This window comes from Chelon labrosus, assembly GCF_963514085.1.
Source record: "Chelon labrosus genome assembly, chromosome: 11".
In the NCBI taxonomy this organism is placed as follows: Eukaryota; Metazoa; Chordata; class Actinopteri; order Mugiliformes; family Mugilidae; genus Chelon; species Chelon labrosus.
Genome location: NC_140344.1, coordinates 14,840,328 through 14,853,201, shown reverse-complemented (window position 1 = coordinate 14,853,201; position 12,874 = coordinate 14,840,328).

The window sequence follows — 12,874 nt, the reverse complement described above, 5'->3', positions numbered from 1 at the left end:
TCTTAGATTGCCTAAAAAGCCACGGAGCGGGTGTTCCGCTCTTTCCCCATGCCTCTGTCAACTTTGATGTCAATAACTCACCACAGGATCCACACAGATTAATTAATATGATGAAAAAAAAATCATTACAAAGGCTAAATTTCCACTAGATGAATAGAGCTCTTCTCAAGTTCAGGGAAAAGGCCAAGATTCTTTCAACATTCTGTAGGTGTTTACCAAATAATCCCACACAACAAGTGAAGCAGAAACTTAATTGTAACTAATTAGCTCCCTAGAGGTTTAATTGGATCTGCATTCTTTATTCCCCAGTTTACCTGCAATATGTAAATCCCGCTTCCATGTAGAGGAGGGGAGGGATAAAAGAGAGAGAAATGCTGGGGTACGGAGGAGCTCCGTAAAGGGAGGCAGAATTAAGTGAAGTTGAAAATCAGTCTGTAACAAGCTTAATTTCTGTCTTGTCTGGCTCTCTTCTCCCATCCAGCACCCCGGAGCTGTTTCCAGCTTGTGTAATTGAATGTGCATTCAGTAATGGTAGAGAGTTCGACTCATCTCGGAGGTCAGGTAATAAGAAGGCTTTGTTCTTCGCTCAGATGAGTTGCTACCTCTCGATTGAAAGTGACTTTGTAGGCATTCTTATTGTTGTGTGGAACGCTTCTTAAACTCAAGTGGAGAAAATGAGCAACCTGCCTCTGTTTTTTTTTTTTCTTTTTTTTTTTTTTTTCCTCTAACAGCATTCCTTTGAGGGAACGCACTTGTTTCTTTTGCATGATTTCATTTAAAACGATGAGGCTTAAACCGAAGCACCACCATCTGTCCACCTTGACTTTGGAGTACCCTTTCCTGGGCAAGGACCTTTTCTGTTTCAGGTTCATCTGCACTGTCCCAAACTAGGAGTCTGGTGTGGGATTGTTCATTTTCCTCTAGACAAATTCCATGACGGGTCAAAGGTTAAAAAAGCTCCGCACCCGCCAAAACAGGATATTACTGTTTTTTTCTCTTAGTTAAATCACACTCAGATCACCAATCAGAAAACACAATGAGACACTATTCGTCCCAGACCTTCAACCACAGCGCCGACAAAACTGTCCATCCTGTTTTGTTTCTATAGCAACTGAAACTCTTAACTTGGCCTGACTAGGCCCGAACATAGTATAGAGTTGCTAAACTAGTAGAAAACAGATGTGGGTGGACCGCTTGCCAGATCCACTCCAAAGTAATTTTTGTTACACAGCTTTCTTCCTTTTCATAACACTTCATCAACAACTCCTTTCCAGGCAGGATCCAAGAAAAGGTTCAAACTTTACAGTGAGGATTGAACTCATAAATAAGGCGTTATAATTTAATAGCGGACGCTGCATACGGCAACCATGAACAAAATAAAATATTTAGTCCAAAACGTAGAATGCTTGGTTTCTGCTTGGTCAGTGTTTGCAAACACGACAATAAAACGGGGTGGAAAATAAGTGTCACGGAAGGTCGCAGTGGTAGCGCAGACAGGAACAGGGTGTGGAGCATCCAGCCTCAGAGGGTGTTACATCACCAGACTTTTCCCCTTTTCCATCAGGCCACACGTACTTCGCCGCAGTGAAAAATACTGCAGGCTCAGGATTTTGGTCCTCCATTAGATAACCCAGACACAATAAAAAGAACCCGAGTTACATTATGTTGCTCTTTTGTAGTCAGAAATGAAGGAAATTTAACCAAACATAGATGAAACTCTGTGCCTATAAATGTAACTTTAAAACTCCAGTGGTAAACATTCACCCTCTCGCCAGTTGTTTAGACACACTAGTGAAAATGAATGCTTTCTACTATAACAGTCCTGTACTAAATCTCAGCTTCATGAAGGATGTGGTTTTCAGAATTTGACAAAAATACCAGAGGGAGCTGTTGATTCAGCCGTATTTTCATTTTGAAGGCTGTACTATTGAATTGTATTGTGTTGTACCAATATGTGTTTCTGTTATTTTGACAACCCCATTCTAGTCAGTGGGCTAGGCTAATTAACATAAACTTATTAGTGTTTAATTCAGTCCAGTTTAACAGCACCACAAACTACATCCTTTAAAATGATCATACAGTTGAGTTACCACCTTTCCTGCCCTGGTTCAACATAAACTGAACCTTATAGCAGTCATGAAGGGGGGTTTAGTGCCGGACTGTTATATTAGAATGCATTAGTTTTCACTGGTGTACCTAATGTTTTGACAAGCGAGTGTGTTCTTTGAGTTTTTAATCTTTCTCCAATAAAGCAAGAAATACTAGAGATTTAGAACTCAGCCGTGCAGTACATTGCAAAAATATCCAAACTTATACGAGATGTACCATATAAATACACACCTTACACATGCTGCTAGAAACTTTTAAAGAGTATAGTTCATTCCAAAAAAAATTAAGAAAGACAAAATCTTTTCCTGTAAACATAAGTAAAGGTTTAAATTTGATTTATATGTTCACATTATTAATTCTTCAAATAATTCTTAATGATATTTCTTCCTGTATCCCATTTTCTATTATCCTGTTTGGGACAAAAACGCTTCAGTATTTACAGAGGTCCCTTTGACAGAGAGGGTTGCATTAAACAGGACACAAAAAAAAAAAGCAACTTTACTACGGACCTTTGTAAGAAAGATCCAAAATAAAACCAGTTCAGTCACAGCTGCTGTTCTTTTTAAAGCAAATTACTGCTCTGGTGCAGACTATTACACTTTAACAGTTAATTACAAACATTGCAGGAAGGCAAGAAGAGTGTTAAATTAAAGCATTGAAAATAAAATAAATCCTGTTGTGGGTTAAGAGGAAAAAGATTAAGAAATATAGTGATTTTTTTGTCACAATTACATGGACATCACTTATTAAGCCTGTTAAGCTGCTGCTTTTGCTTTTAGATGCTCTGAACTTGGCGAAAAAATTATCTTGTTAACTAACTGATTAAAAATGCATCGCCACAGGGACTGCAAGTGGTTTTAGCAATATGTTTAAAAATTCTCATATGTTTATTTCTGTTTGGACCCCCTGTTGAAACACTTGGCCCCGTCACTGTCCCTATTTACTTTAGTTTATTTGTTGAGTGTATTCGTAGTGATGCACGCTAAGCTTTTAATTTGATAACATGCTGCGGCAGCCTAAATGTTCATATGTAATTCGCGGGGTTTTTATAAAATAATAATAATTATTCTAGGAGGTGGTGGCAGTAGTAGAGGTGGTGGTAGTAGTAGTCGAATGAGCAGTGGCAGTAGTATATATTCCACAGATGAGAGTCTGGCACCATCAGTGACAGAGTGGTGTCATGCCTGCCTGAGAAGGTTCATCATGAGCTCTAGCAAAGCATGTCAGGCATGCAGGTGAAAGACTGGAATGTGATTAGTCTGTCCTGCAGGATTGTGATAAGGGGCCACAGTTCATGCATATCAGTGACGGGGGGGAACTGTTCGACTCAACTCTCAAAAAGTGATACTTAATAAAGACTTGCTAAAAAAGTCAAATACACGTTCAAGTCCATCACCTTTAATTTGCTAATTGAGCTGCTAAAATTTGTTTAAGTACGACATCCCCCTCCTGAAGAGGATTTTTTCCTCCGCTATGGATGTCAATAATACCTGGAGTTTTTTTTGTTGTTTTTTTTGTCGTGTATTCTACACATTGCTGATAGCAAACAGCGCTCCTTTGCCTCCTGTAGAAAATAATGATGGACCTCACAGTTCATGCATAATGCAAAGGCTGTGAAAATAGTGTTTCCTGAAAGCGCACAGCACCGCCTTTGGACTTAAGTGAAATATAACCTGAATTTGACATTTTCTAATATCCTACACCAAACTTTTTGTTTCAAAGAGATAGGGGTGGTAATTGCTGCACCAGAAGAAAGACTGCCGATCCTTCTGGGTATTGTGGGTGACTGTGGGGACAAGGCGAGATTGGAACATGGTAATTGCTAAGACAAGGGCTGAGAATAAATGGGAAAAAAAAGAATTCTTTACTGTCAGATAGAGGAAGGTCAGAGGCACAAGTGTATGACATCCATGCATGTTACAGTGTATTATTCACAATGTACACAGGGGACCGATACCTTTTCTTAGATATCCAATTCATCGCTTTGCTTTCTGACAAAGAGAGGAGATGATCTCCCCTGAAGTTCCCTCGGCTGCACTGAAGTAACAGGATGGGATACAAGATGCAGAGATGTCAACAACGCTAGGTCACAGTGAATATCAGAGCAGGGCGACAGTATGCTTCTTTTTTCCCCTCCTCCCCGAATCATTATTTTATTATTTGATTAATGCTTTCACGCTGTTGTCAGAATGCTTATACATTTCCTCAAAGATGAAAGACAAACAGCAGCAATTTATTTCTCCAGATTAGATATTGATCACAGCTAGTGCGCTGGGCATCTGATGTCTTCCCTGAAAAATGAATGTCAAATGTTAAGCATCGCTGCCTTTTATTCTTTTTTTTTTTTTTTTTTTTTTAAAAAAGGAGCTCGTCACAGAGCACATCATAACTGTGTTTTTGTGCACTCTTGATAGGAATTCTGTTAGAGAGTCTCCAACTATAATTTAATTTCTCTGACGTGATCATTTATGATCATCCCGTGTCGTGTCCCGTTCTTTGCTATAATAATGTTTTTGTTTCGTTGTCTAAAATCTTCTCAATAGTGCTGTCCCATTTGGAGACTTAAGAGAGTGGACAGGCAGGCCGATTTACAGTGGCCGGAGGCATAGCACACTTCATATCAAAGAAAGAATGTCAGAGGGAAATAAATGGGACCAGTGTCCAAAGCATCATCCCCATTGTACAGGCTGGGGGTCTGGAATAACCATGTCTCTGGAATAGACTTTTTAATGTAACTCCCATGGAGGCTGTAAAGAGAAATGGTAGCCCGTATGCTCCCGTTGACACAATAAACAGTTTGGTCTATCTGAGATTATGACCTCAGTAAAAGGAGGGAATAAAAAACGCCAGTGGCAAAAAAAAAAAAGTAATAGGTGAGAGATTATGACTCAGAGCAACGAGCAATTGCAACAGCAAGTTCCTGTGCTGTCAACAAGTTGGGAAACTTTGCGCGACACACCTCTCATTGACTTTAATGGAGGTGAGTGTAGGCTGTGGGAGTGATGACCTTAGGGGCTCAGAAAAAAAGTGGTAAACCTGCAAATTAAATTTAGTCATTGCTGCCAACTTATGCCTGCATCTCAACAGAACACTCTGCCGGGTTCTGTGTGAATGGAGCCGTCCTCATGTTTCAAGCAGTCTAATATGATACGTTCATTACACATATTGATAGTAGGATCGGTCAGCACTACTTTACTATAAAGTTAAGAGATCAGACTTTTATTTTAGTTTTATTTTCTACATTATAATACATTTATCAATGTTGGATTATTATGTTGGATTTATTAACCCCAGAACACTAACGTCGGGTGATTTTCACCCGAGCGATTGTTGTCATGTGATTTTCGTTGTGTTGCTGTTGTCTGATTTGCGTGGGTTTACTGACGTCATGGAAGGTAGGAGTGTTTTCCCCTCCAATCCCTGTTTTTTTTTTTTCGAGTTTGAGTGATTTTCACCCAGTGTTAGAGTTTGTGTATTAAATCAACGATCGTAATAACTTGCAACTGGATTTTTATGGCAACATACAGTGCACAGCTGTCGCCCTGTCACGGGTTTGGTTAATCTGGCGTGCCAGCGTGAATAAAACATAACTAGAGGTAGCTTTACTTTAGCAATTGCTACTGTGCCTTCACTGAACAAGTCTCACATGTCCCAGGAACGGGTGGACCGAATTTCAAGTTCCTAGCTCCATTATGTTTTTTCAAGGAGCTGTTCATTAAAGATTCCCTAATTTTTTAGAGCCTTTTTATTGAGCTGTTTATGAGACGTTTTATTGTTGAAAATAAAAGTTCTTCAGTTTACCATGTATTGTTGTACTTAAATATATTTTGATGAGAAGTATTTTTTTTTATCTCATATATGAGATATATGGGTATATATATTGGGTGAAATATACCCGACATTAGTGATGGTGTTACTAATTATAACGATAGTGTTCTAGGGTTAAACTCTCCATAGAGGGTGAAATGACAGCGTAATTGGTTTTAGGTAGGACAATACAACGTAAGACGTCCAAATAAGTCAATACTAAAATTCCACTGACAATCTTCAAAGAAGTTAGAAAGAGTCAGCATTAAAAAAAAAAGCTAAAATGATCTAAAATCAGAGGCAATTATTAAAGGAATCTGTTTCCATAGACTTTACGGTAGCCTTGAATTCAGCCCGGGATGCTAAGTTATTTAATTTAATTTCCCTCTGCAAATTATTCCAAGTGGCTGGAGCAGAAAACATGAAAGCTTTCTCTTCCGTATCTGTCTGTACACTGGGGACAGTCAGCAGATATGTGTCTGAGAGTACAATGGTGAGTTAATGGTTGATGGTGGTGGTACGGTACGTTGCTGCTGATCGTGGCTTCAGACTGATACAAAAATAGTTGTTTCAAGATTGTTTCAGGCCTGTAATTGTTTAAGGAGGAAGCGTTGCCGCCTTTTAACAAAGGTGTAAGAAGATAATGATTTATGCGCCTGAAGAATCTCATTTGTAACATGAGTAAGATTAATAATGTGAAGAAGAGGAAAGGCAATCTAATTGTGCTTAGACTTTGTGTAACTACAGAATTGAATTATTTTTTTTTCAGTTTTCAGTCACATAGTGAGTGACCAATCGGATCAAACGAAATAATCGGGTGTTAGACTTCCCTTTTTATGCGAGCCATGGCAATTTTTTCCTCTGTATCTTTGTGCCGTGAAGTTGTTGTTTTACAAAAGGAGCATGAACACCATTATAACTCACCGTCGACTCCAGAGACTGGCAGGAGTAAACAAGTAATTATGTTCCCGTGTATGTGTATACTGAGGCTTTAGTTACAGCACAGGAGGTCAATGCAGAAATCAGATCCTCTGGAATTTGCATTGATTACATGTGGATTCAGTTTAGAGTTTCAGACAGGGAGTCAAATGACGTCCTCCTTTTGTTCTTCCAACATTAGCTGACTAAAATATTTTTATTTGTAATGGGTACTCATCATCACAGCCCAAATTACATTCCTCCATAGTCTCCTTTTATTTCAAGCCGTTAAAAAAGCACTGTTGCTTTTTGTTTAGTGCCAGTGTGACAGCTGAGTGTGAATTATCTCACTGATTTTGTCGGGGTAAAACAAACAGACAAGAAGAGCGAGACATCAATTACTGCAGTTACTCCTGGGGAAAATAAAAGCATTGGAATCTAATGAGTGTATTGCGTTTACCTGCTGTTATATAATTTATGCCCCGTTAACCCATCCATCACCCTTGTGCGTATGGTTAACTACAAGCCGAGAGCCCAGCGCTGCTCAGCTGCAGGAGGAATTGTTTTTAAAAAGAAATCCACGAAATGGAATCCATCTGTATTGCATACCAGGAACGCTTCATCGTAACATTGGACTTTTTTTTTTTTTTTTGTGCGCTCTTCTCATAAACATTGGTGTTTATTTGCGTATCCTTTCATTTCATGCAGATTTTAACCCTCAATTCCTGAAGTAATGCTTTTGACTTTGAAAAGCTCCTACACATCAGAGAAACACAGCTGATGATCCGCACTGCGAGCTGTGCTGTGAGTCACTGAGGCTTAGCGGGATCTACCGCTCTGACTCAGACATGTGCTGCCAGGGATAGCGGCTTTCTCCCCCACTTTTTATTGTCTCACTGCCACAGTGCTGCATCAGACAGCCATCTCCAACCGAAACCATCACCATCCCACAGAAAGCGTAACTTGTCCCTTGAGTCTGTTGCCTCAAAAACACAGACCAATCACACTGTCTGAACACTTGAGGTGAATATCCCGTTTTTGTGTGTTTTTTTTTTCCCCCCCCTACGTTGCATTGTGTTAGGTGAATGCGTGTTGTCAGGAGAGAGGTGTCTCTGTGACGGCTGTGAAGCTGAGCCAGCTGCTTTAACAGAGCTGGAAGTCCAGTCTTAGTTTTGACAGTAAGAAATGCACCATCTGGACTCTGAAAATGGAGGAATAGGAATGCTACGACGATCCGAGGGAAAAATATTGAACAGCAGGGGACAACAAGTTGAGCCACACTAAAAAAAAAATAAATAAGTAATATGGAGTTCTCAGAATAAAAGAAATGACAATCAGTAATGCACACTATATGACCATTTTCCCCCCAACCAGAGTGACATTTCTTTCTGATCTCTTCCCCTTTGCTTCTATCATTTTCTCTCCCAACCAAGAAATCCCTCTCTCTCTGTCTCTCTCGTTCCCTTTTATCATCACCGAAACCCATTCAACATGTCCGCTTATAGGCATTCTATTATTTCTTTATTTATGTATTCCACTTTTTATTCGGAATCACATGTTAATGAAGAGCGTCATTATCAACCTTAAATATTTAATTTTCCGCTCTGTGTCTGCTTCCGAGGCAGGCTGACTGGAAGAGCGGTGGCGGCGGCGGCGGCGGTGGGGAGGGGAGGATGGAAAGAGTCGTGCCGTAGAATCAGCCATATCTGCATCCGCTGCTTTAAAGTCAGCTCCAACCAGAGCAGAAACGCAGCACTGTTTTTTGTTCCACATCTGTAGTCCAGTAACAGGCCGCTGTTTCCAAACAACGTTCAAGGCAATTTTTTTTTTTTTGTCAGTGGCGAGCTCCAGATTCGACTTCAGTATCGGTCTTTGCCCCTTAGCCCCATCTCTAAACTTCCTCCCCAGTCTCAGCATTAGCTCCAGAGAGGCTGAGTGCCCTTGTGATAAGGTGTGAGGCCTGTCTGCCTCTGACTGACAAGCCTGCTCTCACCATGCCAGTGCCTGCTGCTTGATAAGAGAAAATGTCAGCGTGATTTTGGGAAATGTCATTTATCGCAGCTTTCTGGCCGTGTCTGTAACCCAGACTGATTATGGTTGCTGGACATTTATATCACTGGGGGTGGCTTGGAAAATTGTACAAATGCTATGTTTTTCTCTGATAACGGCACTTAATATCCCTTTTGCTGTAATGGATTTGATTTTGTTCCCTTACCTCTTCTCCCTTGTCTGCATAGACTCAACATTATATGCTGTACTTGCTGGTTTATTTTATGAGGCGCGTATCAGGCACACCATCAAAGTGTCTGCCGTGTGGAGGCGTTCAGATTGGGGATTCACTCCACAGCCAGACAAAGACTTCCACCGTTCTCTGGATTGCGCAGAACCCATGAGTTGAAGCGTATGTTTGTGGTGTGAGATTTAAGTGACAATCTGCTAGTCTTTGTCACAGTGTGTGTGTGTCTGTGTGGGCTGCACGGCGGATAGGGGACATCGCGCTGTATTATTTAGAAAGACAATCCTCCCCGAAGATGAGTGGGTTAACAGGAACCATTAATTGGTTTAGCAGGATCTTATAGACACTAGTTCCGGCTTAGCTGCAAGGGAGAAACTGCACATGTGTTCAAATCTTGTGCTTCATTTTTGTCGCACTATAAACCCTCTTGCTGTGATGATGGACTATTTACCGTTCACTTGTGTGCGTCGGGTTTTGATTTGTGGATCCGAGATGAAGCAGAGCCGAGTTTGTACTCACATCATCACTTTTAATGTCTGATTCAAAACCCGAGCTGTCGTGTATTATTCAGGAAGTTTGCGTCTTTTCACCGAAGAGCCCCGCTATAGTACTGCACCTCTGCTTGCTGCGTGATTCCTGGAGCCCTTCTGTTCAGAGGAGGGTCTATGATTCAGTGCTGTATATATTTTTTTTCCCCTCATTGTTGACTCAAAGTGACATTTATGGGACACCCTGATAAAGCAATTCTTCCCGCCGCTCAGACCAGCCTGGTATTTTCAACAGATTTTCCTCATTCATTTGTATTCACTTCTTTTTTTTTTTTCAGAGAGACCCTGCCTGCCTTTTGTGATCCACAGCCCCGAAGTAGACTGAGACAGAAAGAAGTGTCTTTAACATGGGCTCCCTGGCAGCCTCTTGGGAGCTTAGTGAGAGTGTTGTCCCCCCACTCTTAACCAAATTTATTGCTAGTCTGACTGTGGAAATCTAACAAAGGCACGGGTCCACTGTTCCCGGTATATTTGTCAAATCACTGCACCTGTGAGAGTCCCTGTGCAAGATGAATTCTAGGTTGGAGTGTTTGTCCAGGAATAAATCTCTCTCTCTTTTTCCATTGTCTTTGTTTGGGTGAGCTGTAGGCTGGGAATGAGCTTTCCTCGTCACATGAAGTGGAGTTGGTGAAAGCCATGATAAATGGTGCTCTTTGTTGACACCTTCATTGGGTTATTTATGGCTCATTAATTGAAGTGAAAAGGAGACTTGTTGGCGCAGCAGGGGGAGGCAGCGCCCGGCCTCCGTGGCTGCGCCTCGCAGTGGCCCACAGGCTCCGGTGGAGAGCGAGCAAGCGAGCGAGTGAGGTAGTGAGGGCGAGGCAGCCGTCCCTCTCTCGCTTCTGTCTGGTTCCTGTACGCTGTGGACAGACAGAGTGGACAACCCATTCATTAGGGATGGATGGGGAGTCAAAGATTAAGACAGGCATGAGAAATTAGCCTCCACCCTTCCTAATCACCTCTTGAATAAGTACCTATATAAACCTAAAGAGCACTCACCCTTGTTTGTAGTTATAAATTATTTTCTTAATTAGGGAGCACAAAAAAATAATATTTAAATATACGAGCTCAAATTTAGCATTGCTGACAGATACTTCAAATTATGTCGGTTGTCGCAGAGCACAGCCGTGCAACTAATTTGGGATGTTACGTATGTTTTGGCACAGCTGCGCTCTGATTTTGTCTGAGGTTTACAATACTCCGTCTTTTTTCACCCGCACCACAATTTCCTTTGAACGGTTTGAGTCTTCCGAGGAGAAAGAGCCACTTCAGACATAAGCTCATGAGCGCACTTGATTAACAAGTGGATTAACTATGCTCGTTTCATGGGATGATGTACCTCAAAGCACTTCAAAGGCCACGCCGAGTGCCCATGAGGTGCGGTAATGAGGGGTTCTTCTACACAACGACAAATTTGGTGGCCTCGCTTCATGTGAACCTGATCATTTTCTCATTTTGTGCGCGCTTGCTCTTTTCTGTCTCCGCCGCTCTGTGCCTTGCTCTTGCTTCCTCTCGCGCTCTTTTTTCCCCTTTTTTTCCTCTCCCTCTCGGCCTCTCATCTCGTTCCATCTCTCCCCTCAGATTTCCAAGCATTGATCCGCTCTTTATTTCAGCTGAGTTGAGAGTCAAGATTCCTCCTCTGTCGCGCTCTGGGTTATCATTCTCGCCGCTGATTATCTACAGCTATTATTTATCCTTTTTGCTGTTTGTTTCGTTACTATAAACTAAAAAAAAAAAAAAAAAAGACGATCATACGCAGAATGACTCATTATGTTTCTGGAAGCTGCCGAGGCTCTTTGGTGTCCTTGAACTGTTGGTCCAGGTTAGACTCCTGCAAAGCCTACGTCTGACATCTCGGTGCTGTCACAGCTGTCAGTCAACTCTCAGTGACGCCCATGTCCTCCAACACTTTTCCATCTCTCAACACCCAGGCTTCCGCCTCGATCTGTATGAGGGGAACATGTCCTGGCCTGTCATACACTCATCCAGAGTGCAGTTTAGGAGGGAGGGGTGTGTGGGGGGGGATTCAATTTTCTAAGTGGCATAACGTCCTCCTGAGAGGGATTGTGAGGTTTCTCTGCGTCTCCGGCAGTGGAAAGGCATGTACGACTCTGCCACAGTGGAGTAGCCTGCTCACATTCACTCTCTATCTCTCCCTCCCCGCATTTTTATTATTTTGATCTGGCAAGCACATGAGAGATAGTAATCTACACTTCAATTACATCGCACAAGTCATCAGATGCTATCTTGCGCTGGTGATAGAATGTGCTCTGAGGCAGCCCAGCGCCACTGTGAAACAGCCCCTGGAGAGCCACAGTCTCAGTGTGTGAGTGTGTGTGTGCATGTGTGCGAGCTCCGTCTATGTTTGCCTACGCGTGTTTGTGTACCGTCGAGTGTGTGAAAAGGAGACGGAGGAAGCTGGAGAAACAGAGAGACCAGTAGACCGGCGGAGAGACAGACTCCGGGAACCGGCTCTATTTATCAGTATAACACACGTATTTGCCAGCAGGGTACAGTATTTAACCTCGGTTTGTCATTGCGGTGATTCTTATCATTTCATTTCATTTAGTTTGCAATGAGCAGACTGTGCTGTGCCGTAAGAGGATGAATTTTGTGCATCGTTTATCATCTGAATTCCTGATAGTAACCAGCAGAGGGCTAATACAGATGTGTTTAAGGTCTTTGTCTACAAGACAAGCACTTGTGCTCCATGAGCTTTGATATGATTTATTGCAATAAGTGAACTGTGCTGTTCATTTTAATGCCATACTCCATATTTTTCCCCCATACAGAAAATCTTGATTTATTTAACATCTTATATGTGTTGTCACAACGGTCACTGTGCGCATGAAATATACATATAAATTGTCTTTTTTTTTTTTTTTCTTCTCGGTGCTGTGTTCTTCCTGGTCTTCATTTGATATTCAACACATTTCTAAAGGTAAGCCCTGTTCCGTAATCACACATCATACCCTTATTTAAAACGACACAAGATAATAGTTGCATGATGTGGTCACGCCGTGATAGTTGTTGTATTTGTCTTGTTTTAGCCAGATTTTATACCATTCACTATCAAATATATATATTTCTTGTCCCTTTAAATGCAAAGACAAACGAGGTAAGTGACAAAAGTTTTGATCTTATGTTACATACTCATTTATACATGCTAAACATATACATACACAAAGTAAAACAATGGTTAGATGGGCGGCTAAGGGAAGGTTTAGTCTGTTTAGAAGAGACCAGAGTTGTTTAT